This window comes from Phacochoerus africanus, chromosome 1 (assembly GCF_016906955.1).
Source record: "Phacochoerus africanus isolate WHEZ1 chromosome 1, ROS_Pafr_v1, whole genome shotgun sequence".
Taxonomy (NCBI): domain Eukaryota; kingdom Metazoa; phylum Chordata; class Mammalia; order Artiodactyla; family Suidae; genus Phacochoerus; species Phacochoerus africanus.
This window is the reverse complement of record NC_062544.1, coordinates 146036134-146062056: the sequence shown is the minus strand read 5'-3', so window position 1 is coordinate 146062056 and position 25923 is coordinate 146036134. Positions and strand designations below refer to the sequence as shown.

General features: G+C 37.9%; 1 protein-coding gene across 17 annotated transcripts in view; it reads right to left on the bottom strand.

The window, feature by feature from the left end:
• Positions 1 to 25303, bottom strand: part of SETD5 (SET domain containing 5) — a 93483-nt gene extending 68180 nt beyond the window's left edge. For 9 of the 17 annotated variants that reach the window (XM_047779780.1, XM_047779817.1, XM_047779835.1 and 6 more), the window contains exon 1: positions 24954 to 25240. The gene's annotated coding sequence lies outside the window, so the exon portion shown is untranslated. Of the gene's footprint in view, positions 1 to 24953 lie in introns of all 17 variants that reach the window. The other 8 variants (XM_047779846.1, XM_047779864.1, XM_047779878.1 and 5 more) reach the window with 4 other exon arrangements.
• Between the last annotated feature and the right edge of the window lie 620 nt (positions 25304 to 25923).

Genomic DNA, 25923 nt, shown 5'->3' with positions numbered 1-25923 from the left:
TAGGCCGCAGTTGTAGCTCAGACTGCACCCCTGGCTTGGGAACTTCCATATGCCATAGGTGCAGCCATAAATGGGGGGAAAAAAAGAAAAGAAAGAAAGAAAAAGTAACTATTTAAGGTGAGAAATGTTAACTAGACTTACTGTGGTGATCATTTCACAATAAATACAAATATCAAATCATTATGTTGTAGACCTGAAACTAATATGTTAATTACACATCAACTAAAAAATTTTTTAAAAAGTCACAGGGCCATTAGGGTAGACCCTGATCTATTACGACCAATGTCTTCATAAGAGAAAATTTGGACATACAAAGATATCAGGGATGTGCACACATAGGGACAGTCACATAAAGAGGCAAGAGAGCAACAATCTGAAAGTCTAGGAGAGAGGTCTCAGAAGAAATCAACCTAGCCTACATTGCATTTTTTTTTTTGGTCTTTTCTAGGCCTGCGCCCTTGGCATATGGAGGTTCCCAGGCTAGTGGTCCAATCAGAGCTGTAGTCGTCAGCCTATGCCAGAGCCACAGCAACATGGGATCCGAGCTGAGTCTGTGACCTACACCACAGCTCATGGCAACACCGGATCCTTAACCCACTGAGCGAGGCCAGGGACTGAACCTGCAACCTCATGGTTCCTAGTCAGATTCGTTAACCACTGAGCCATGACGGGAACTCCTAGCCTACTTCTTGATCTCAGACTTTTAGCCCCCCAAAAAAGTGCAGGAAATCTTTTATGTTGATTCGGAAAATACAGTTAAAAAATATACCATGAATTGGTCAACACATTAGCTTCTTTGCAATTGGGGCTCCTGGCCCACAAAGTATCAGTGTCCAAGAATAATAACTATGGATAACTGACAATATTTCTGCACAAGAACCTTTCATTGATGTCCTTAAAGGCTGTTATCTATTTAGTCATGACAGGACTAAACAATTTATACTCTGATAAATATATCAGATGATACCTATTAAGGTAACAAAAAAAGGGAAACAAAGAAGATCCCTGTCTAAAAAGATGCCTTCCTTGGGCTAAACCACCATAGAGCCCCCTGTTAAAGCAATGATGAATTTTCAAAAAAACTTAACATGAACCACGGTTCTTCAATGAATTTAGGGTTTCTTAAGAATCTACCGAGATTCAAGATTATGTTTCATGCTTTAAATTCCAACTCTTCCCCAATGTGTACATGAAAGCAAGAAGGAAACCCACAAGGCAGGCTTCTCTATTTGCTTTAGTATTAATATACCAAAGTTCATTTGGGGTATAACTACCTTGTTATCATTTTTCTTTGCTTTTCTTGTTTTTGGTCATTTTAGGGCCACATCCCTGGCATATGGAAGCTCCCAGGCTAGGGCTGAATCGGAGCTGCAGCTGCCACCCTGTGCCTCAGCCAAAGCAATGCGGGATCCAAGCTACGTCTGTGACCTAAGTCACAGGATCCTTAACCCACTGAGCGAGGCAAGGGATAGAAGCTGCGTGCTCATGGATCCTAGTCGGGTTTATTACTGCTGAGCCATGAAAGGAATTCCTTTGTTACTGTTTTTTCAAGCAGATTTCAAACTTAATACTTCTTAGCTATTATTTGAACACACATACATTCATTGAATTCCTACCAACTCTGCATTACTGAACTGTCCAAAGGAAACAGCATTTGCCTGATCTTTCTTTGAGGGAAACTACAGTCAACATTTATTTGACTATCTCCCTATTATAATTCCATAAAATCCTAATCTACAAGCCAAAAAAAATTTTAAAGACAAATGTTTGGTAGCTGCTTGTCACCATTTCTTATTTTATAGAAAGACAAATTCCTCTAGGAAGCTTTTCTGACCTCTAGACCTATTATTAATTCCTTTTTTCATTTCACTTTTTTTTTTTTTTGGCTTTTTAGGGCTGCCCCCACAGCATATGGAAGTTCCCAGGCTAGGGGTCGAATCAAAGGTACAGCTGCTGGCCAGAGGCACAGCCACGAGGGATCCCAGCATCATCTTTTTTTTTAATTTTTTTTTATTTTCCCACTGTACAGCAAGGGGGTCAGGTTATCCTTACATGTATACATTACAATTACATTTTTCCCCCAGCCTTTCTTCTGTTGCACCAGCATCATCTTTGACCTACACCACAGCTCACTTAGGACCCACTGAGCGAGACTAGGGATAGACCCGAATACTCATGGATACTGGTCAGGTTCATTTCCGCTAAAGCCACTACAGGAATGCCTATTTCCCTTTTAAAAGGTATTTTATTTGGGAAATTGATTTACCAAGCAAAAATGAGTATTCATTTATGTCAACGTGATACAAGTAGGTTTCTATCTCTAATAGCAAAATTATTTAAATTTTCAAACATAAAAAATAATTCACAGATTATTTCTTCATAAGAAAACAAGTATATTCTTAGGTGGACACTGTGATGGTTTGCTGCTTGGCTCAATAGGTCAAAGGGGGGCCCCTTTTCAGGTGAAGGATCAATTGAGTTGAGTCAGTCTCTTAGGAACCAAATCCTAGGTTATCTAGGTTCTTAAACTTTTTGAAAAGTAATCACAGATTTCTGTGAGAATCTTATAAAGATTATGAACTTTTTCCTCACAAAAATATAGCGACAAAACTTGAGGTAAAAATTCAAGGGATTCATAAGCCTGTGATCTACACCCTTTCCTGAACTGCAGGCAGTCTAGAATGAAGGAAACCTGTAACTGACTGAAAGGTGACTGGAAGAGGCCTACTTTTTTTTTTTTTTAAATACCAAGGAAGTCAAAATATACACTTAGTCTAGTAGGAGACAAAGTTCAATAAAGCTCCATCCAGTTCCTCTATCCACATCCAATTACAGGCAAAGAACCCTAGAAGATAAAAGTGAAAAGAGAAAAACTACAGATGGATGGCAACACCCAAAATAAGGAGAAGAACAAAGGGCCCATTATATTGATGGGGACTTCCTTAAATAATATAAGTAATATGTTATAATGAAAAGATCCTAGAATCATAGAGTTGACTCACCTTACTGCTAGTTGTACGATCACTCTGATTCAATTGTTTGTAAACCACTCTAGAGCACTTCTCTGAGAATTATGTAAGATAACATCCTTAAGAGAACTTACCAAAATACCTAGCATATTGCAGATACCAACTCTTGGTATGTAGGGTTACAATATTAAAGAAGTAAATAGAGAGCAAAAGGAAAGCAAATAGAAACCAATTTCCTGCTTCCAAGGCAATAGTGTGAAGTGGAAGAATCTACGGTTTGAGCTTTGTTGGTAACTTAAATCCACTAACATTAAGACTTGCTAACAGTCATAGAATAATCTGCACCCTTAGTCAAATACTCTATTAATTTTCTTAGAGAAATCTTAACTGTTTGCCATTGATCTGATATTTATAAGATATATTTTTAGAAATTCAACCACCTCATAAAATGAAATCTACTATATCCTAAATACAGTTTTTTAAAATATAAATTTTATTGGAGTATAGTTGACTTACAAAGTTGTGTTAGTTTGAGGTGTACAGCAAAGTAAATCAGTTATTTATACACATATATCCATTCCTTTTCTGAACATACTGTTGATTTACCCACTTGTTCTTCAATCCTGTCTTAATTCTTGTCAGGAATGCTTTCTAGAAATCTAAACAGACTTCTTTAAAATAGGAAGATTCCCTCTCAGTACAAAATCACTGTATATCTGTGTAGTCACTGTTTTTCCACTGATTGGAAATATCACGTGAAAGTCACAGAGGAATTGGGCTCAGAAGGCAAGCAGCACCAATGGGGAGACCAAAACATCTGAGTATGTGACTAATCTGCTTTAACCAAGAACCACAACAGCCACGTCTATAATTTTAAGCTTTAAAACTTCTTACTATGAAAAATTTAAACAGGTGATAAAAGCGGGATTTTATAAGGAACTTCACTTACTTTACATCATTTCAATAATCACTAACTCAGTCAATCTTATTTCACCTTTTCTCCATTCTAAAGCAAATGCCAGTAATACATCATTTCATCCATAAATATTTCAGCATGTATCTCTAAAAGATAAATTCTTTTTTTTTTTAAATGTGCAATTTAGTTCCTGTTTTGTTTTAGGGGTAAGATAACTTTAGCCACCATTTTGTCATTTCCTAGAACTCCCATTCTTTTTTTTTTTTTTTGTCTTTTTGCCTTTTCTGGGGCCGCTCCCACGCCATCTGGAGGTTCTCAGGCTAGGGGTCTAATCAGAGCTGCAGCCACTGGCCTACGCCAGAGCCACAGCAACATGGGATCCAAGCAGCATCTGCAACCTACACCACAGCTCACGGCAACGCTGGATCCTTAACCCACTGAGAAAGGCCAGGGACTGAACCCGTAACCTCATGGTTCCTAGTCAGATTCGTTAACCACTGCGCCAGGACAGGAACTCCTAGAACTCCCATTCTTATATCTTAAGTATTGCCATCTCATGTGAATTCGTTTTAACACTCCTCAATCTCACTCTAATCCCAAAGTAAACAAACCAAAAAGTTTCCAAAAAATTAAAGAGGGAACACTTCCAAACTCATTTTCCCCTGATACCAAAGCCAGATGTGAGTACTACAAAAAAAACTAATGATCAATAACTGTGACAAACACAGATGCAAAAATCTTCAAGAAAATATTAGCAAACTCAATTCAACAGTACATTAAAAGGATCACATACCATCAATTGGGATTTATTCTGGGAATGCAAGGATGGTTCATCTACCCAAATCAATGTGATACACATTAACAAAAAAAATAAAATAAAATAAAAATCAGGGAGTTCCCATTGTGGCACAGCAGAAACAAATCTGACTAGTATCCAGGAGAATGTAGGTTCAATCCCTGGCCTCGCTCAGTGGGTCAGGGATCCAGTGTTGCTATGGCTGTGGGGTAGGCTGATGGTTGTAGCTCTGATTCAACCCCTAGTCTGAGAACTCCCATATGCTACAGATGTTGCCCTAGAGAGTGAGGGAAAAAAATAAATAAATAAAAATCAGGACTTCCCTGGTAGCCCACAGCTTAACTACATGGCATTGTTACTGCTACAGCTCTGCTTTATTATCCCTGGCCCTGGAACTTCCATATACTTTGGGCATCACCAGCCAAAAGGATAAAAATGATATGATAATCCCAATATGTGCAGAAAAGCATTTAGCGAATTCCAAATCCTTTCATGCTAAAAGACTCTCAGCAAATAAGGTATAGATGGAAGGTACGTCAACATAATAAAGGCCATATATGACAAACCCGCAGCTAATATCAATGGTGAAATGCTGAAAGCTTTTCATTTAAGACCAGGAACAAGAGAAAGATTTCCACTGTTATTTAGCATTCTACTAAACATCACTATTATTCAGTTCAGTAGTGGAAATCCTAACCAAAGCAATAGGCAAGAAAAAGAAATGAAAGAAAAAAGAGAAAGAAGACATCCAAATCAGAAGAGTAAAATGGTCTGTTTGCAGATGTCATGGTATATCTAGAAAACCCTAAAGATTTTACCAAAAAATTTTGTAGAATAAACAAATTTAGTAAAGTCACAGGATTAAAAAAAAAAATCAATGTTAAAAAAAAATCAGTTCTTTATATATACCAACAATGAACTACAGGAAAAAGAAATTATTATTTTTTATAACAATTTTTAAAAATGTTTCAGGTTTATTTATTATATTTTTGCTTTTTAGGGCTGCATTTGCAGCATGTGGAAGTTCTCAAGCCAGGGGCTGAAGCAGAGCTACAGCTGCCAGCCACAGCCATGCCAGATCCAAGCCGTGTCTGGGACCTACACCACAGCTCATGGCAATGCTGTATCCCCAACACAATGAGAGAAGCCAGGGATTGAATCGGCAATCTCATGGATCCTAGTTGGGTTCGTTAACCTCTGAGCCGCAAAAGGAACTCCAAGAAATTATTTTATTTATAACAGAACTGAAAAGAATAAAATACTTATGAGTAAATTTAACCAAGTGAAAGATCTAGACACTGAAAACTGTAAAATACTGATGAAAGACACAAGTGAATGGAAAGATATTTTATGCTCATCAACTGAAAGAGCACTGCTAAAATGCCCATACTACACAAAGTGATCTACAGATTCAACGCAATCCCGGCAAAATTCCAATGACATTTTTCAGAGAAAACAAAAAACACCACACCTAAAATTCCTTTTATGGAACTACAAAAAACTCTGAATAACCAAAGCAATCTTCAGAAAGAAAAATTTGAAGTATCACATTTCCTGACTTCAAACTATATTACGAAGGTCCAAAATAGTGTTCTCTCAAAAACAGACACACAGGTTAACAGATTAGAGAGACCAGAAATAAACCTATGCATGTACTTGTAAACTACTTTTCAACAAAGTGAAGAAATTTAACAAAAGCTATGAATAAGGACTTCTTTGGATATCCTTTAATTTTAAGAAGTATCTTTCTGCTGATCCAACTGTTACTAAAGCTGTTATACAATAGAATATTACTCAGCCATAAACAGAATGAAATACTGTCATTTGCAGCAACATGGATGGTCCTCAAGATTATCATAATAAGGGACATAAGTGAAGACAAATATATGACATCACTTATATGTGAAATCTAAAAAAGTTAACACAAACTTATTTATAAAACAGAAACAGACTCACAGACATAACAAACTTGTGATTACCAAAGGGGAAGGGGGAATGGGAAAAACTTCTGATAAATTATTTTAAAATATAAATCATAGTACTTTGAGAGCTGGTGATTGTGATGGAATAATTTTTCTTGTAAATTTAACTCTTCCTATAAATCAGTTTGTTTTAAATCTGAATTTAATTTTAAATGTAAATTTATACAACAGCATTTTAATATTTCCTGACTAAATTATGTAAATAATTTCTGTAAATCATAGAGGCTGTGCAAGAAAAGAGGCTCTTAAATTTGTATATAATTAAAATGTAACATAGAAATGTATGTAATTAAATTTTTCATTCATAGAAAAAAAAGAATATATAATGAGGAAAGGATAGTCTCTTTTTACTATAAATGGTACCAGGAAAATTGAATATCCACAATCAGAAGAATATAATTAGAGGGGGTTCCCTGGTGCTTAGCAGGTTAAGGATCCAATGTTGTCACTGCTGTGGCTTGGGTTTGATCCCTGCGTCAGGAAATTCTGCACACTGCAAGGGCAGCAAAAAAAAAAAAAAAAAGGCAACAGGACCTTATTCCTTATATTACATCACAGAGAAAAATCTCAAAATGTATTAAAGACTTGAATGTAAGGCCTGAAGCCATACAACTCCAAAAGAAAACAGGGGGAATTCCCATTGTGGCTCAGGGAGTTACAAACCTGACTGGTATGGATGAGGATGTGGGTTCAATCACTGGCCTTGTTTAGTGGGTTAAGGATCCAGCATTGCCATGAGCTGCAGTGTAGGTTGCAGACACAGCTTGAACCCCATGTGGCTGTGGCACAGGCCAGCAGCTGCAGCTCTGATTCAACCCTTAGCCTGGGAACTTGCATATACTGCACTAAAAGTCCAAACAAAAACAAAAACACACCATAGGGGATAAGGTCCTTGATCCTGATCTTGCCAATGACTTTTTTGACACCAAAGGCCAGGATAACAAAAGCAAAAATAAACAAGAGAGACCACAACAAACTAAAAGCTTCTGCACAGCAAAAGAAACGGTCAACAAAATGAGAAGGCAATCTTTGGAATGGAAGAAAACATTTGCAAGTCACATAGCTGATAAAGGGTTAACATCAAAAACATTTAAGTAACTCAAACTCAACAGCCTAAAAAAGAAAAACGAAAAACCTCAACTAAAAAACAGGCAAAGGACCTTAACAGACATTTTCCCAAAGACAACCAAAAAAAAAAAAAGTCAATAGATCCTTGAAAGAGCCAGACATATACTTCATGGTACCACTAACATTTGGAATTGATAAAAAGAAAAAAGAAAAAAAAATTGAACTCAAGAGAAACAGTGTAGAATGATGGCTTCCAAGAGCTGGAATGAAAGAGAAATGGGAAGAGGTTAGTAAAAGGGTACAAACTTTGATGATAAACGTGTATATGGTCTGAGGATCTAATGTTAACACATACTGTAAAACTGAAATTTGCTGAGATATTTGAACTTACAGGTTCTCACACACTCACCAAGGGAAACATGTGAGAGATGAATGTGTTAATTAACTGTTAGAATCCTTTCAGAATATGTGTGTATATCAAATCATCATGTTGTATGCTATGAATATATTACAATCTTGTCAATTATACCTCAATAAACAAACAAAACAAACAAACCCAAAACTAAAAACCACAAACACCTGACCTAATAGGGAGCCACAGCTTTATGTGAAGGCACTTAAAAGGCTGATGTGCCCTAAAATTCCAGAGTTAAAAAAAAATTCCTTTACCTCAGTATACATGGTGCCCTAAAGCTACTTCAAATAAAACTTCTAATAACTTCTGAAAAGCATCTTGAAAAGAGTTTTGTTCCCTTAAAGTTCTCTTCTCTACTACAAATTTTAACATAATTGTACTTACATGGCAAGCACTGGCGTATTTGCTAGAAGTCTCAAACTTTAGCTAGACACCTCTATTATTCCTCTGTTAACAGTTGGTTCTTTTCATATAGTAGAGTTATGAAAATCAGGTGCTGTATTTACAACATATAAGCATTACTTATCCTAAGATGCAGATAGAGTTTAGAGGATTGATCATATCTTCCTAATAATAACAACTAGCAAAATAAAAGTTAACATTTACAGGGTGCTTACTTTCTAATAGCCACAGTGTCCTCAATCGCTTTACATGCATCAATTCATGTAATGTCCACAACAATTTTACGAGTAAGGTACTATTCTTGTGTAATCAAAAAATTAAACTTACCAAGTTGAGAAACCTGTTTAAGGACAGAGCAAGAAAACTGCAAAATAGACCAAGGTCTATCCAGTTTCAGAATCCTCATGCCTTTAACCACGACTGCTTTACCATTTTGCATATCTTGATTTTAATATTTTTTAGACTATAAAATAAATATAATGTGACAGATTAATGAAATGATATTATAACTCCTTTTAGATATTATAATTTGAAAGGACAAAATAGATTTTATATTTAACAGGTTTAGGATTTTCAACTATTTTATTTTTAACTTAAAACTTAATACAATCAAATAATTTGACTTTTAAAAGACAAAGGTAAAAATTAGATGACATCCTTTTTAATGTAACATCTAAATTTCAGGTCTAAGGGCGAACCATTCAAAAAATGTTACTGATGACCTTTCTATTACAAGTAGCACCAGTGTCCCAAGTGATCATCAGGTTTAAGTATCTGAAATCATTAGTGACAAATGGAAAATGATCTAGCATTTCAAGAGATAATTTTTACTTGAGAAGGAGGTTTCTTATCTTGAACTGTTTATATCAAGGCAAGAAATTATGGATCCTAGAAGAAAGGTCTATGTTCCTCTTGCATGGCCTAAAAGCTATTAGTTACTGAAAAATCTAGAAGCAGACAGTATCAGTAAATAAACTAACTTAAATGCTTCTTGTATTACAAAACAAATACCATGATAAAATATCACTTTAAATAATATTCATAAATGAATGAATCTGTCAAGTCTTACACATAGGGACAAGGAGAGGAAAAAATAGAAAAAACTAGAAGCTAGATCTTTGACTATATTCAGATTTGCAAATTTCATTCAACTACCATATTTTATACAATTATAAAACAGAAACTAATCCCTGAAACATCCAAAAGTGAAATAAAACAAATTAACCTCACTGTGTATCAAGTTGGTATATCAACCACATAGAGAACTATCCCAAGTGATCTGAAACCACTGTAATGTGACTATATATCCTTGAAGAGATATATCCTAAGGGCAAAAACAAACTCACTTTTCAGTACTCATACAAAAAAGTACTGCCAGTTCTGCCATTTCATTTATCTTTTTATTTTTTAAGGCCACCCCTATGGCATATGGTTCCCAGGCTAGGGGTGAATCGGAGCTGCAGCTGCTGGCCTACACCACAGCCACAGCAACACCAGATGTGAGTTGCATCTGCAACATACAGCACAGCTCACAGCAATGCCGGATCCTTTACATACTGAGTAAGGCCAGGGATCAAACCTGTGTCTTCATGGATACTACTCAGACTGTTTCTGCTGAGCCATGATGGGAATTCCCAGTTCTGCCACTTTAAAACTGTTGTGTATGGAGTTCCCATCGTGGTTCAGTGGTTAACGAACTCGACATACATACATGAGGCTGTGGGTTCAGTCCCTGGCCTTGATCAGTGGGTTAAGGATCCAGCATTGCCGTGGCTCTGGCACAGGCCAGCAGATACAGTTCTGATTGCTCCCATAGCCTGGGAATCTCCATACACCACAAGTGAGGCCCTATAAAGACAAAAATAAATAAATAAATAAATAAATAAAAAATAAAATAAAACTGTTGTGTGTGTGCTGTGGGACAAAGCAAAGAGTAATTACATCATTTATTAGTAGAAATTGGGATTTGGGGCATAAAGAAACAATTAAGTTTCTGTAAATATTATGTAGCACTAAGTTCAAAACTGAATTTATCAAATACCAACCAGTGATATTTTAAAAACAGGAAAAAAAGAGGAAAGGAAAGAAACCATTTTTTAGTTCTGCCCATTGAAAAGGCCTAGAAACAAGTCCCAACCCAAGAGCATTAAATACTCCCAACACTCAGATCATGGTCTCTAAGTACCATTTCCCACTAAAGAAACCAGAGTTTTGTAGAAATGAGTAATCCCAGGTTTGGGGCAGGAAATGCACAAAATGATCCTAGAACATCTTGTCATATTAGAAAGCAAGGAATCAAAAAAAAAAAAAAAAAAAAGCTAGGAAACTATTGAGAATGGGCAAAAAGGACTTAGGAGCCAAGAGCCAAATGTCAAAATTAAAAACTGTAAGAGACTGAAAGATATAAACAGATATGAAATTTTAAGTACACAATAATAATAAAACATTTCACTGCTCACTTCTAGAGGTTGCTAAGTTACCAACCCATTACTGTTAGAACTGGTAAGTAAAGAAGGGAAGAAAAAACCAAACAAGTACTACATACAGACCAATGGAAAAAAATAGAGAACTCAGAAATAAATCCAGATACCTACGATCAATTAATCTTCGACAAAGGAGGTGAGAATATAAAATGGGAAAAAGACAGTCTCTTCAGCAAGTGGTGTTGGGAAAACTGGACAGCTGCATGTAAATCAATGATAACTAGAACACACCCTCACACCACGCACAAAAATAAACTCAAAATGGCTTAAAGACCTAAACATAAGAGAAGAAACCGTCAAACTCCTAGAAGAGAACACAGAAGAAACATTCTTTGACATCAACCATACAAATGTTTTCTTAGGTCCTCTCCTAAGGCAATAGAAAAAAACCCAAAAATAAACAAATGGAACCTAATCAAACCTAAAAGCTTTGTACAGAAAAGGAAATCAACCCCACCCCCAAAACCTACTGAAAAGACAATCTAAGGAATGGGAAAAAACAGTTGCAAATGATACAATGAACAAGGGCTTAATCTCCAAAATATACAAACACCTCAACAACAAAGCAAACAAACAAACCAATCAAAAAACAGGCAGAAGACCTAAATAGACATTTCTCCAAGAAGACATACAGATGGCCAGCAGGCACATGAAAAGATGCTCAACATCACTAATTATTAGAGAAATGGAAATCAAAACTACAATGAGGTACTACCTCACAACAATTAGATTGGCTATTATTAATAAGTCTACAAATAACAAATGCTGAAGAGGGTGTAGAGAAAAGGGAACTCTCCTACACTGTTGGTGGGAATATAAATCAGTACAACCACTATGGAAAACAGTATGGAGGTACCTCGGAAAACTAAATATAGAACTACCATATGATCCAGCAATTCTACTCCTGGGCATATATCCAGACAAAACTTTCCTTGAAAAAGATACATGCACCCCTATGTTCATAGCAGCACTATTTCAAAATAGCCAAGACATGGAAACAACCTACATGTCCATAAACAAATGAATGAATTAGGAAGATGTGGTTTATATACACAATAATACGACTTAGTCATAAAAAGGAATGAAATAAGGCCATTTGTAGCAAAATGGATGCAATCAGAAATTCTCATAATAAGTAAAGACAGAAAGAGAAAGAGAAATACCATATGACATCACTTGTATTTGGAATCTAAAATATGGGCATATCTATAGAACAGAAACATGTTCTGTAGATATGTAGAACAGACTTGTGGGTTGCCAAAGGAGAGGGGGGAGGCAGTGGGATAGATGAGGAGTTTGGCATTGGTAGATGAAAACTATCACATTTTGAATGGATAAAGCAATGAGGTTGGTCCTGCTGTACAGCACAAGGAACTATATCCAATCTTCCTGGGATAGAACATGATGGAAAATAGTATGAGGAAAAGAATGTAGACCCCGACTGCTGGGGCCCTGTGGGGGAATCACAGGCGCCTCTCTGTCCTGAGCCGGTCACCATACCCCCCCGCCTTTGGACAGTGGCCCAGGCTGTCTCCACCAGACCAAGGTAGGCAGCTGCCAACACCAGCAGGGTTCCAGCCCTGCACCCACTTCCTCTCTTGCCCAGTCCAAAAGTTGGCTAAACAGGGGACCCTGGGCCTGGTTCACATTCCCATCCTCCAGTGACCTGGTAAAGCCAAGGACACCAGGCTCTCCCTGCTCACCCCTGAGGCCCCCTGGTTGCCAGAACATTGTTCTGAACAGTAAATATTAAGTGTCTCTTTCTGCAAAAAAAAAAAAAAAAAAAAAAGAATTTACATATATGGTCACTTTGCCATACAGCAGAAATTGGCACAACATTGTAAATAAAGTATACTTTAATAAAAAGAAAACAAGTACTGATCTTAATTTTGTTTTCAAACAGTATCCAAATAATTAATTAGAGTATTACAGAAAATAATGAAATAGTGATAGAATATCACTATTTCATAACCATAAAGGAAATAATGGATCTAAGCTTACTCTTCTCAAAATGTGACTTGAGAACTCTAGAGTTCTTGAGATTCAGGGAGTTAAGTGTTCCCCTTTTCAACTACACACCTGTATAAAGCCAGATTTTCTTCAGTCCTCAACCAAAACAACTTATCACAACAAATTAAATGTAGAAGCACCTATATGAAAGCAGTTGCCAGGAATTCCCATTGTGGCTCAGTGGGTTAAGAATCTGACTAGTATCCATGAGGATGCAGGTTTGATTCCTGGCCTCGCTCAGTGGGTTAAAGGATTTGGCATTGCCTTGAGCTGTGGTGTAGGTGAGCAGCTACAGCTCTGATTGGAACCCCTGCCTGGGAACTTCCATATGCTGTGAGTGAGGCCCAAAAAGCAAAAAAAAAAAAAGCAGTTACTAAAGAGATTTGCAAAAATGTAAAACAATGCTATTAAAAATTACTTTTCATAACAATCATTTTATGTCAAGATTTGTTACTGCTACTCTAAAATTAGTGAATAAATATTTTAAAAGTATTCTCACTTTTAGTTTCTAATACAGTAAATTCTCCAAAGAACCTACACACACAGAAACTGTGGGGTCTTTGACAGCTGCCTGATATCACATAAACAGGTAGACATTATATAACTCTTAATGGAAGTACACAGTACTTTTTATAAAGTATACTTGCAATGGATCTAATCACTAATTTACTTAAAATATGGGGGGAGGGTCATCTAATAACAGAATATGTTAAATGACATCATGGAGATATAAATTTCCAAAAACCAAGAGTGCTAACTCAACACAGTGATAAATTTCATTAACAAGTGTGTTATATGAAAAAAAGAGAGAACCTATAAATTAGAAGGACACAAACTTATCAATCAAGTGACTATATGGACCTTATCTTGATCATATGGAATGGTTTAAATAAAATCCTGGGATAGAACATGATGGAAAATAGTATGAGAAAAAGAGTCCATTTTTCTATTCCTTCTATTTTGTTGTATTTGGAATTTTTCATAATAGAAAAAGTAAATCTGTTATCTATCCCCTCCCTCAATACCAACTAAAAAGAAAAGAAAAAGTTATTCTAAAATTGTCCATGTGGGACATAGAGAACAGACTTGTGGTTGCCAAAGTTGGGGGAGCAAGGGAATGGGATGGACTGGGAGTTTGGAGTTGGCAGATGCAAACTATTACGTTTAACATGGACAAGCAATGAGGTCCAACTGTATAGCACAGGGAACTATATCCAGGCACTTATGAACTATAGAACATGACAGAAAATAATACAAGAAAAAGAACATACATATATGCATAACGGGTCACTTTGTTGTACAGCAGAAATGGACTGAACATTGTAAATAAACTATAATTACAAAATTAAAAAAATTAAGTTGTCCATGTAGAAATGCGAATTCAGAGAAGCCAAGAGAAAAATCCTAGCGGATAGAAGAATCAGAAGAGCTCTGGAAAAGAAAAATGTGTTGCTATGGAGTGATGAAAAATTTCATGATCCTCTCTAATTAGGGTGAGCATATAATTTATGGTCCAAAGCGGGACATTTCTGAGGGAAAGGGATGCTATTACTAATTACTTGGTAGACATAAACCAGGACTATCGTATGGAAATCAAGACATAAGTTTCCTCTATCCATAAAAGATCAAATTTAAAATATCATTTTCACAAAAGATATTCAACTCAATCCTTTGGGTAAGCTATTTTCCACAGAAATACAATCTTAATATTATTGAGTTCAGAAAAGCTAAGGCATTGTACATAAAAAATTACTTTTCATCTCTCTTGTCTGACATATTTATATCAAATGAGATATGTCTATCTCTCTTCTTGCTCAGTGTATCCTGCAAACCTCTAACCATTCCTTTTCATACCAACTATTCATAATAAACTATTAGAGGAAAGTTACACTTACCGAGAGCCTTGCTCTTCTAAAAATTCATGCCTTCCTATGGGCTTGCACACATGACCTAATCAGACTTCTACTCAATATATGAATGGATACCTTATTCCTAGCAACACTTCAATCTTAACAGCCTAGGGGTAAAGTAAGGAAGAGTAAACAAAAACGTTTTGATTAGGTCAACCAGCCTAGACTCCAAAGGAAGAGCCTTGGGGCTGGCATTTTTTTTACCTACTTGTTCTAAAGTAATACGGTTATAGTAACTGCAGACCTCCATACATGTTAACATAATTTTCACATTTTTGATTTTAAGTAAATATCTGGTTTTAGCATTGCTTATATAATGTTCCACCAACAGATGGCTATCTACTAAAATGTGAATATTTTATGCTATTTCATAGGTTTTAAAATATTGGGTAAATCTTTTCAATAAAAGCCTAAATATGAAAATATGTAACAAATTGGTACAATTTAGTCCCATCCTAAAACATACATGGATACCATGTCAAGCCACCTTTATTTTGTGCTATTACTAAGCTACAAAATTAAGGTTCTAAAAGCTATAAATAAAACTAAATTTGTCTAGCAAGTACAAAAATAATCAAAAATGGACTTCAAAAATTTGTAGTTGCTGTTGTGATGCAACAGAACTGGTGGTGAACTGGGAACACTGGACACAGGTTTGATCCCTGGCCTGGCACAGTGGGTTAAGAATCTAGTGTTGCCTCAGCTGAGGCTTAGGTTGCAACTGTGGCTCAGATCTGATCCCTGGCCTAGGCACTCCATATGCTGTGGGGTGGACCAAAAATAAAAAAAAGTAAATGGGGCTTGTTTCTATAATTTCTTCAAATCTTTTTTTTTTTTTAAAGTAATATTTATGAAGCTGTGGACATAAAGACATTTAACTTGCATGGCTATAGGAGTCTGCATCATAAACGGAGAAAATAGAAATTTATATATTCAGGGAATTGCCCATCATGGCTCAGTGGTTAGCGAACCTGACTAGCATCCATGAAGACACGAGTTCGATCCCTGGCCTTGCTCAGTGGGTTAAGGATCCGGAGTTGCCATTAGCTGTGGTGTAGGTTGCAGATGTGGCTCAGATCCCATGTTGTTGTGGCTCTGGTGTAGGCTGGCGGCTATAGTTCCAACTGGACCTCTAGCCTGTGAACCTCCATATGCTGTGGGTGCAGCCCTAAAAAAACAAAAAGACCAAAAAAAAATTATGTATTCATACAACAATCTAATGCTACATTCAGCATGCCATCAGTCACACTGCCTCAGAAGTTCTTCTCTTTGTTTTATTTTAGGAGATTAAATTCTTTAGAACTAAAATACAGTTTAAAAATGACCTTTAGACTCTATCACAAATGTTATCATAATAAACAATTATTTTTTAAATAACCTGATCTAACTGCGGCCCTTCTGTTTTTGTCTAGTTTCTCTTATAGAATAAGTCAATTCTCAACAGCCTACATTAATAAAGGAAAATGTAACATAAATGTAGAGGCAGTCTAAATGCCAACAGGTTCTTCCAGGTTCTTCCTAATAAACAATACCATTCTTGGAAACCAAGAATGCCCAAATAGTTGGTTATTAACTACAGAACATCCTCCTTCATAGAGCTTTGAGAATACAAATTGTATATGTTGTGGTGTGCACAGAGGTTGGTGGAAGGAAATAGAAATTTTCAACACAGGTAAAACCCACAACTGGACAGGAATAAAAAAACCCAAAACATGGAGATAGGGAGGAAAAGAAACAAAACCCCACCTAATACAAAATGACAATGGGTGCAAACATAAAACAATGAGATCCACCTGGACATACATGAAAATTAATAAGTCGACATCATTAAATATAGAACATCCTAACCAGATCATAATTTCTAAGAATTATAAAATAATCCTCTTACTACACTCAGCAGTACACTCACCCTATTAGAGTACTGGGTTTTTATCTTCACATTTCAGGAATGGGGAGGGAAAAATTTCAGCACCAGAAAACAATAAAAATGATAAAAAATAAAATGTCTTGTGGGGGAGTTGTGTGGGAAAAAGAAGGCTTGAAGAACATAATTTATGCAGTTGGAAGAAAGAACTCTGAGGAGTGAAAAATCTATATTCAAACAATTAATTTCACCTCCACCGAGGCAAAGGGGCAAGCATACATATTTAATTTTTAACCTTATTTTATATAACTATATGAATTATATGAATTAGTAATTCCCAATTCAGATTGCAAATATTATCTACAGAAGACTCTCCCTTTTTTCAAGCCAATAATACAGTGGCCATCTGGTGGTAAAAATGATTATGTGACGAACCAATGAAAAGTAAGTGTGCTTAAAACCTGTAAGGTTAACAACTGAAATGTTTTTTAGGAAACATTATAAGATACTAAAGTTATAAAATCTCTTTCACTACTGACTTTCAAAAATAGGACAAATTAGCTCTATTTGTACATAAAAAACAAATCCACAATCTAACCATAATAAAAATCATATTAGCCCAACCAATTTCCCCCTTTGTCCTACTTTCTTCTTTTGCTGGGGAGAGGTGTTACAGGATAATAATAGCAGGAAATAAGGTGGAACTGCTGCACAGGCAAGATGAGGTATAGTGCTGTGCGTTTCACCTCCATTCTAGCCTACTGATGACCAGGTCTTACTGAAAATGAGATGAGTTGTTTGGGGAGCTAAAGCAGTTATTAAGACCTTCAGGATTAAAATATGCCCCCGCTTTCACCAGGAACTTTTTAGGCCCATGGCAAGATTCAAGTAATTAGAGGACTAAAAGCCACAATAAAGAGATTTTTAATTAGTTGGGAACTATGTGTATGTGTGTACACGCTTATGTGTACAGGATGTTTACAGAACTAGCAATGTGGGTTTAAGTACATGCAGAGAAAACTGTCTGGAATGGAGGCCAGGGTTTGAACTAGATGGCTTCTATTTTAGTCTCACAAATCTATGGAAATAATCCATGTGAATGAATTATAAAGAGAAGAAATGACTATCCTAAGTATCTATAGGAATAAAAAATACAGCTCACTAAATTTCATGTTAATGTTGTTACTATTTTACAGATTTTTTAAAAACTTCTAATGGCAATGATAATTAGTCACTCAAATTTCCCTTTTCAGGTCAAAATATATCACTACTGCCAAGACCACTGCACATAAAATTATAAATGTTAAGGAGGTAACACAGTTATGTTTCTTTTACAGAGGGAAATGACACAAAGCTTGGCTAGGTTTGTGTAGTATTACAATATGCATTAAAGGCAGCTTTTTTTTTTGTTGTTTGTTTTTTTGTCTTTTTTGCCATTTCTTGGGCCGCTCCCACAGCATATGGAGATTCCCAGGCTAGGGGTCCAATTGGAGCTGTAGCCACCGGCCTACGCCAAAGCCACAGCAACGCCGGATCCTTAACCCACTGAGCAAGGCCAGGGATCAAACCCGCAACCTCATGGTTCCTAGTCGGATTCATTAACCACTGAGTCACGACGGGAACTCCTAAAGGCAGTTTTAAGTTATTCTATTAAGTTAAAACATCTTTTCTTTGCTATCAGCCACAAGCTCTGAATCCCTAAGTAAAAATTAGTACTCCAATTTCCTTTATCGTCTCCTGCAGTCTGGACAGAGGGAAAACTTTAAGGGCTAGTTTAAGAACATTACAATACAGGTGGTATCTAAATTCAAGCAACAGATGTACTCTTGGAAAACTGAGTTCAAGCCAATTATTTCTAAAAATCAAATTCTCTTAAATATGGTCAACATTTCAAAGAACCTCAGAATAAACTTTTTATAAACTAGGAATCCAATTGTAATCAAAATAATTGCTATCCAATTTAGGAATGCAATTCTTTAATATTTTGTTTTTTTAATAAGATGTGAGAAAAAATATATATGTATGTGTGACTGGGTCACCTTGATGTACAGGAGAAAATTAACAGAACACTGTAAACCAGCTATAATGGAAAAAAAATAAGAATAATTAAAAAATAAAAATAAAAAACAACACTAAAAAAAGGAAATGGCACACCTACTAGATATTCATTTTTAAACTATATTTACTATTCAGGACATTGATACTTTTAACATTTTAAATGAAAACTTCCTTAGAGGCTCAAACTTTAATGTATATTTTAAACCTTATTATTTTGCTTAACCAGATAATGAAAAATATCTTCCAACTCTGTGATTCATATTAATGCTAATAAGCTAAATGCATCCATCCTACTTGGGAGGGAGAGCTGAGCATAAATGTAACAAACAAGGCTGTGCCTAATTTAAAAGGGGGTGGGTGGGTAATCTTCAAGGAATAGCAAGTTCTCCAGGAAGCAGGGATGAGACTGAAACTAAGTAGCCTTTCTGCAGTTAGCATTTTACTTGATGGCAACCCAACACATGAATGCTGGAGGGTTCTGCTGGAGGGTTCTCAGCATAATACTGATATAAAATGGAGCTCACAATATGCAACTATTTCACAAAGGGAAACAAATTATTCTATTTATTCCAGTCTAATCCTAATCCAAATAAGACAATACACATTTTATTAAATGCACATTTATTCAGACAGAAGATTCTGTTCCATCTTTTTTTAATGAGAATTCAGCTGTAAAACACTCTAGAACTGGTCTACTCAGGAAGTGATTTGTATTTAGGCGAGTAGAGGACATGAGATTTATTTTCTTTTAAACTATATAAAGCTCCAATTTTTTTTTTTTTTTTTACTTTTCCTTGGAGGAGGGGATGAGCTCCTACCAGATATTCAGGGATACACTAAATTGGGGGTTAACAGTATATGGCTGGCACAAATTCAATGCTTGAGTGGGAACTATAAATGACTTCTTTAATTGTATGCCAAACTGAATAATCTCCCAAGGAAAAGAATCTCCTTCTCTTGCCTTTCCTACCTCCTGCCCCTCCCCCACTAACACTGCCTCCCTGCTGTGCAAAGAGCCCTTTGTCCTGCCCTGCACTTATCTAGCTGTTTGGCCATATTGACAGGCCAACTAGAAGCATAATAAGGGAGTCAGTCTGACATAAGCAGCTGGCAATTTGAAACAAAAATCTTCCTTTTCTACTCAGACCAAATCCTGCTGCAGAGGTCTCAGGCTCCTCCCATGCTTCCATCTATTTTTCAAATAGTGCAGCAAGGAATCCTGCATTTTCCCTCAGTTAAGTAGCACATCAAAAACTTGATTCCCCAGATACAAACCAATTCAGTATAAAGTCCTATGTCTACTGCTTTTTTTTGCGATTCTTAACATAGGCCAGTAAGTATCCTCAGCTTTAGGTATATGCACATGACTAACAGGCTAAAGAAATGATTCTTATTACTTCAATTTGCCATCAAACTCAGAATTCTCATACTTCAAGGAAGACAGAAGAGCACAGCAGATCAAATAGAAAGTCATATATGCCAGGCAAAACAGGCCAATAGTCTTAGTGTTTTAAAAATACTAAGACATTATTCCAATAAGCAGAAAATTTCTTTTCGCTGTCTTTATATCAAAGATAGTAAGCGTGACCCTTACATCTCTCTCCCTGAGGTACTCAGCAAACAAAATCAATATGATGGAAAAACTGAGTGAGGCAGGATGGGATTACAAATTCCTAGCTCAGGGAGGGCTCATACAAAGTAGACAGATTCTGCTTCATTGTTTCTTTATTATCTCTCATAGTTCTCTTAATAAAGTGTTTAAATATATCTGTCAGAATAAGAGAATTCTCTAAAGTGATGCTTTCCAATACCCCAAATTTATGGGGTATCTTTTACTCAATTTAGAATGAATATACAAAGGATACTTTTCATAAGACTCTGATTTGACAAAACATGTATTGAGAAATTAAAGAAGTGTTATTTTATCAACCTTTCATGAACTTCCCGGACTTCTTACCACAGGAGAAATCACTCACTGCATCAAGGGAAAGGTTAAAAATGCCATTTCACTACATATTTTGGAATTTTTGGCAATGAAGAATGGTACGAATGAATCCCTGTTTACAACAGGTACTGTATACTTTTCTTCTAGTAAGTGCCTCTGAAAGGATGTTTTTAATCAAATTACAAATAACCACCAGCTATATTAGTAAATATATTTTTTCACTTTTGCAAAGTTCTGTTTTAAACAAAACATCCTTTTCAATGTTTTTAGTTATCAAACCTGAAACAATTTTTATAAAAAAATTCACTAGGCCTTTTAGTTTCAAGTAAAACTGAATTATCACCAGAGTTGAACCAAAAATTAGAAGAATTTTTTTATTCTATTCATGATCCAACTTCTCAATGAGTTGTATCCAACAATCACTGACTGTCCTTAATTGTGGCCTAATGTAAGTTATTTGAATATGAAAAGGATAAAGTAAAACTGGTTGTCTGCACATCTGCATTTTGTACTGAATTATTTTCGTGTCCAAAAGCAAAAAATGGAATACCCACGTTTCTCCAGAAAGGCCAAAATTAGTCCAGAAAATATGTAAATTCCTGGACACAAAATACTATCAAAAGATATTAAAAATTTCAAGCATACTCATATAATTCCTATAAAAAGGCCCCTTATGCTTTTAAGGAAATGATTACATTAAGATCACAAGGGAGTTCCAAACAGGAAATACAAGTTAAAGCAATGATTTTTAAGGTAGCTTCCATATAATGCAATGACTTAAACTAAAAGACAAAACTGAATTATGTTAAACAGCCAGTATGAGCCAAACCTTATTTATCTGATACAACATCTTTTATTTTGGTAGTAATAAGAATTAGAGCCACCTAAAATATTATTCACTTAAAGTTCTGTTTCATTAGTCTGCTTTCATCACTGAGAAACAATACAAGCCACATTTGTGAATGACAAAACTCATTTCCATTCTTTTTGGTTCCCGCCACAAATGCCAAGTCATATCACACCTACTGTGTACATTTACACAAAACTGATCCTATCAAAATTCTCAAGGAAAAAATATACAGGATGCAAGAGTCTTAGGGGGAAAGAAAACATCACACAGGCATTTGTTAAGTATCATATGTAACTGATGTTGTACTAGAGTGATGGTTCTCCTTCAAGTACCTCCATACTCAACAAACTGTTCTGCTTAATCAGAGATCTTCCTAAAGTGTAGGAACTGTGGGGGAAGGGAGACCAAATAAGAGGCTCAGAGGCTGTCTTCTCAAGTATCCTGAACACTGCATTTATTTGATTTCTGATTATTACTTCTAGTCTGCCCTATATTTCAGATGGATCATAGCCAAACATATACATCCTTGTGATCTTAGAAGACTATATATTCAACACATATTATAATGAATCAATATTATAGTTCAAATTCTAAAGAAATAATCTAATCTGGGGAGGTCTATTACTAATAAAGAAAATAAGAGGAAATACCTGATATTTATATTTAGAAATCATTCCAAAAAGGATAGTTCTTTTAAGAGTTTAAGATTTCCAAATGAGTAAAATGTTTGGCAAAACATCTGTTCAATAAGGTTACATATGGTCTCACAACAGGAAGGAAGGAGACAAACAATGAAGTATTAAAATTAATTTAACAATTAAAGAGATAGAGAAAAGCAGGTCAGTTGCAGAAAAATAAACTGATGTTTTCCCCATTCTGGTTCTCAGGAAGATCCTTAAATTCTTACTACTTTGGTTTTAAATGGATTGAAAAATTAAAACTCGAATGGAACTTTGAGTCCTAGCCAAGCAAAATCCCTAGATACAAATAAAAAATTTGCCAAAAAAAACCCCCAAAAACCAAACAAAAAAGAAAAGTCTTTAACTATGATACAGTTTCCAGATGCTAAATATCCATAAATGGGTAGAAGGTTATGAATTGCTAATTCTCATCTCCCCACCAATAAAACGCAAACCAGCTCAGCAGTGAAAATTCCCAGGAAAGCAAGGCTTCTTCTTAGTCCTAAAGCAGCCATTGCCTAAGTGCAGCTCCCTGCAGCCAACAGCATTAATGGACGCTGCACTGCTGTCCTTCCCTGGAGACAGCAGCCAGCACTACTCAAGCTTCTCACGTAGCAACCACAGCTCCAGAGCCAGCAGCTGCTGCTGCCTTGCATACTCACCCCTGTGATCCAACCCAAAGGAACAACCTTCTCCTTACCCCACCCCCACTCCTTACACATTTTGGGGGGGGGGACCAGTGCCTCATGCCAGAAGGGTTGGAATTATGCCTTTAGAAGAAAAAACAATCCTAAGGTCACCCTTTTAGTTTTAAATAAAGCTTTTTATTAGAAAAATCAACACTTACCAAATCCAAAATATCCATTTTAATAAGCCAGCAATTTAAGAGTGAAGATTAAGCTTTAGTCTTCAAAAGGCCAATTTGCCAAATGCTCTCCTTACAGACAAATATAAAATTTCAACTAAGGACAGAGGCTTGTGTCATGTCCTACCAAAGGACACAACTCATTCTCCTATACATAATGACAGTCTGAGTAAACCTTAAAGACTTTAATCCTATAATAGGTTAGAATTTTTGGTTATAACAGAAAACTAATGATCCGCCTGAGAAAACTGGTAGGAATCCAATAAAAAAATTACCTCTGTCCTCCAAGAGGCCCAGAAACCTCTGATAATGTGAATATTCTCTGCTTTAGTACTAGCTCAGATTCCACACATCTAAAATTACCACTTACAATTTTTCTGAGTGACCTAAAAACATTAATGATATAAAACTAATCAAGAAATTTTTCCCAAATAGGGGGTACACATTCTCCTGAAGAGCTCAGAATACTCAACTCAGCTGGATCCTACTCAAAGTATTGCTAAATAACATCTGCCCAACAACAAAAAAAATGTAAATATGACCTTGGTCACAAATATGTCATTTAAATGCAACTTGTTTAATAAAATGACAAAGGAAATTATCAGAGAACCTGGGGATTCTTTCAGTACTATGAGCACAGGGAAAACTAGAAAAATGAACTAAGTATAGACAAAGCCCAATGGAACCCAGAGGTCTGGGCAAAAAATGACTTGGTGGTGAACACATTGCACAAGTAACATGAGAAAGCAGAAAATGCAGGTCATACACGCACCCCTGACCCAGACCAGCAGAGCTGGCTGCAGCATCAATATCCAAGGGAAAGACCAGTTATTCCCAAGAAGTGAGACAAGCAAAGAGCTCTATAGAATAAATTAGCATAGAAGGGGCTTTCCCAACAGTTAAACTTTCCTTGTCACGCGATTCACCTACTTAAAAACCAGGGCTTTTTCTCACCACCATTCACTTCGCATCCCTGGCTTCCACGCAGAGGGAAAGGCAATTAACAGAGGCTACATTTTTCTGCCTTTAAAGATATTCTCAAATGATCTCTCTCCACGCCCAAGACAGGGAAAACGACACAATCTGGCTCAACTCCAAGCTAGAACCCTACAAATTCAGTGGGGCCATTTCAGAGATACTGGGGCATACGCCACTGAGAGCCCAAGAATGTGAGGTGGGGGTGGCGAAGGCCAACGTCTTTAGTGTGGGAAAAGAAGCAATCATCTGCAATAGGGACCCTAGGACGAGAGGAAAGGCGTCCAGGAACATTCTTGGAGGGGGGAGATCGAGGGCCCCAGAGCGACCAGAGTTGTCACAAGGCCGCGCGAACGGGGGTGGGGGTGGGGTTTGGGGAGGGGAAAAAAAAGTGTGCTGTGTATTTTGAGGAGGGCGGCGAGAGGCCTATTCTCAAGTAAAAGGTATACGTGGAGTAGGCAGTTCACAGGAAAAGGGGTGAAGAGGCGTGGGGGGAGGGGAAACGTCCTGACCCAGGAAAGACATGAAAAGGGTAGTGGGGTCGACTAGATTAAGGAGGGGGCCTCTCCGCCTGGGAAAGAGGGGTGCAGCGGTGTGGGGGGGGGGGCGAGGGGGGATGGGAAGGGGCAGCATCCTCCTGCTGAGAGCCGGGGGAGGGCCAGGCCCACGTCCCGAGAGCAAGCGCGAGGAGACGGAGGAGGTGACCCTTCCCTCCCCCGGGGCCCGGTGGTGAGGGGAGGTCTCTCTTTTCTGTCGCACCCTTACCTTGTCCCAGGCCTGGGCCCGGGCTGCGGCGCACGGCACTCCCGGTAGGCAGCAGGACTCGAGTTAGGCCCAGCGCGGCGCCACGGCGTTTCCTGGCCGGGAATGGCCCGTGCCCGTGAGGTGGGGGTGGGGGGCAAAAAGGCGGAGCGAGCCAAAGGCGGTGAGGGGGGAGGGCCAGGGAAGGAGGGGGGCCGGCACTACTGTGTTGGCGGACTGGCGGGACTGGGGCTGCGTGAGTCTCTGAGCGCAGGCGGGCGGCGGCCGCCCCTCCCCCGGCGGCGGCGGCGGCGGCGGCGGCGGCGGCGGCGGCAGCAGCTCACTCAGCCCGCTGCCCGAGCGGAAACGCCACTGACCGCACGGGGATTCCCAGCGCCGGCGCCAGGGGCACCCGGGACACGCCCCCTCCCGCCGCGCCATTGGCCCCTCCGCCCACCGTCTCGCACCCATTGGCCAGCTCCCCGCCAATCAGCGGAAGCCGCCGGGGCCGCCTAGAGAAGAGGCTGTGCTCTGGGGCTCCGGCTCCTCAGAGAGCCTCGGCTAGGTAGGGGAGCGGGACTCTGGTTTGGGGGAGGGCCGGCGGTTTGGCGGGGGATGGGTGCTTGAGGTGGTCTGACCGGTAACGGGGGTCGCCTTCCCTAGCGGGAAGTCGGGAGCATATCGTTTGTTACGCTGGAAGGGGAAGAGGTGGTGAGAGGCAGGCGGGAGTGCGGCCCGCCCTGCGGCAACCGGAGGGGGAGGGAGAAGGGAGCGGAAAAGCCTGGAATACGGACGGAGCCATTGCTCCCGCAGAGGGAGGAGCGCTTCCTGCTCTTCTCTTGTCACTGATTGGCCGCTTCTCCTCCCGCCGTGTGTGAAAACACAAATGGCGTGTTTTGGTTGGAGTAAAGCTCCTGTCAGTTACAGCCTCGGGAGTGCGCAGCCTCCCAGGAACTCTCGCATTGCCCCCTGGGTGGGTAGGTAGGTGGGGTGG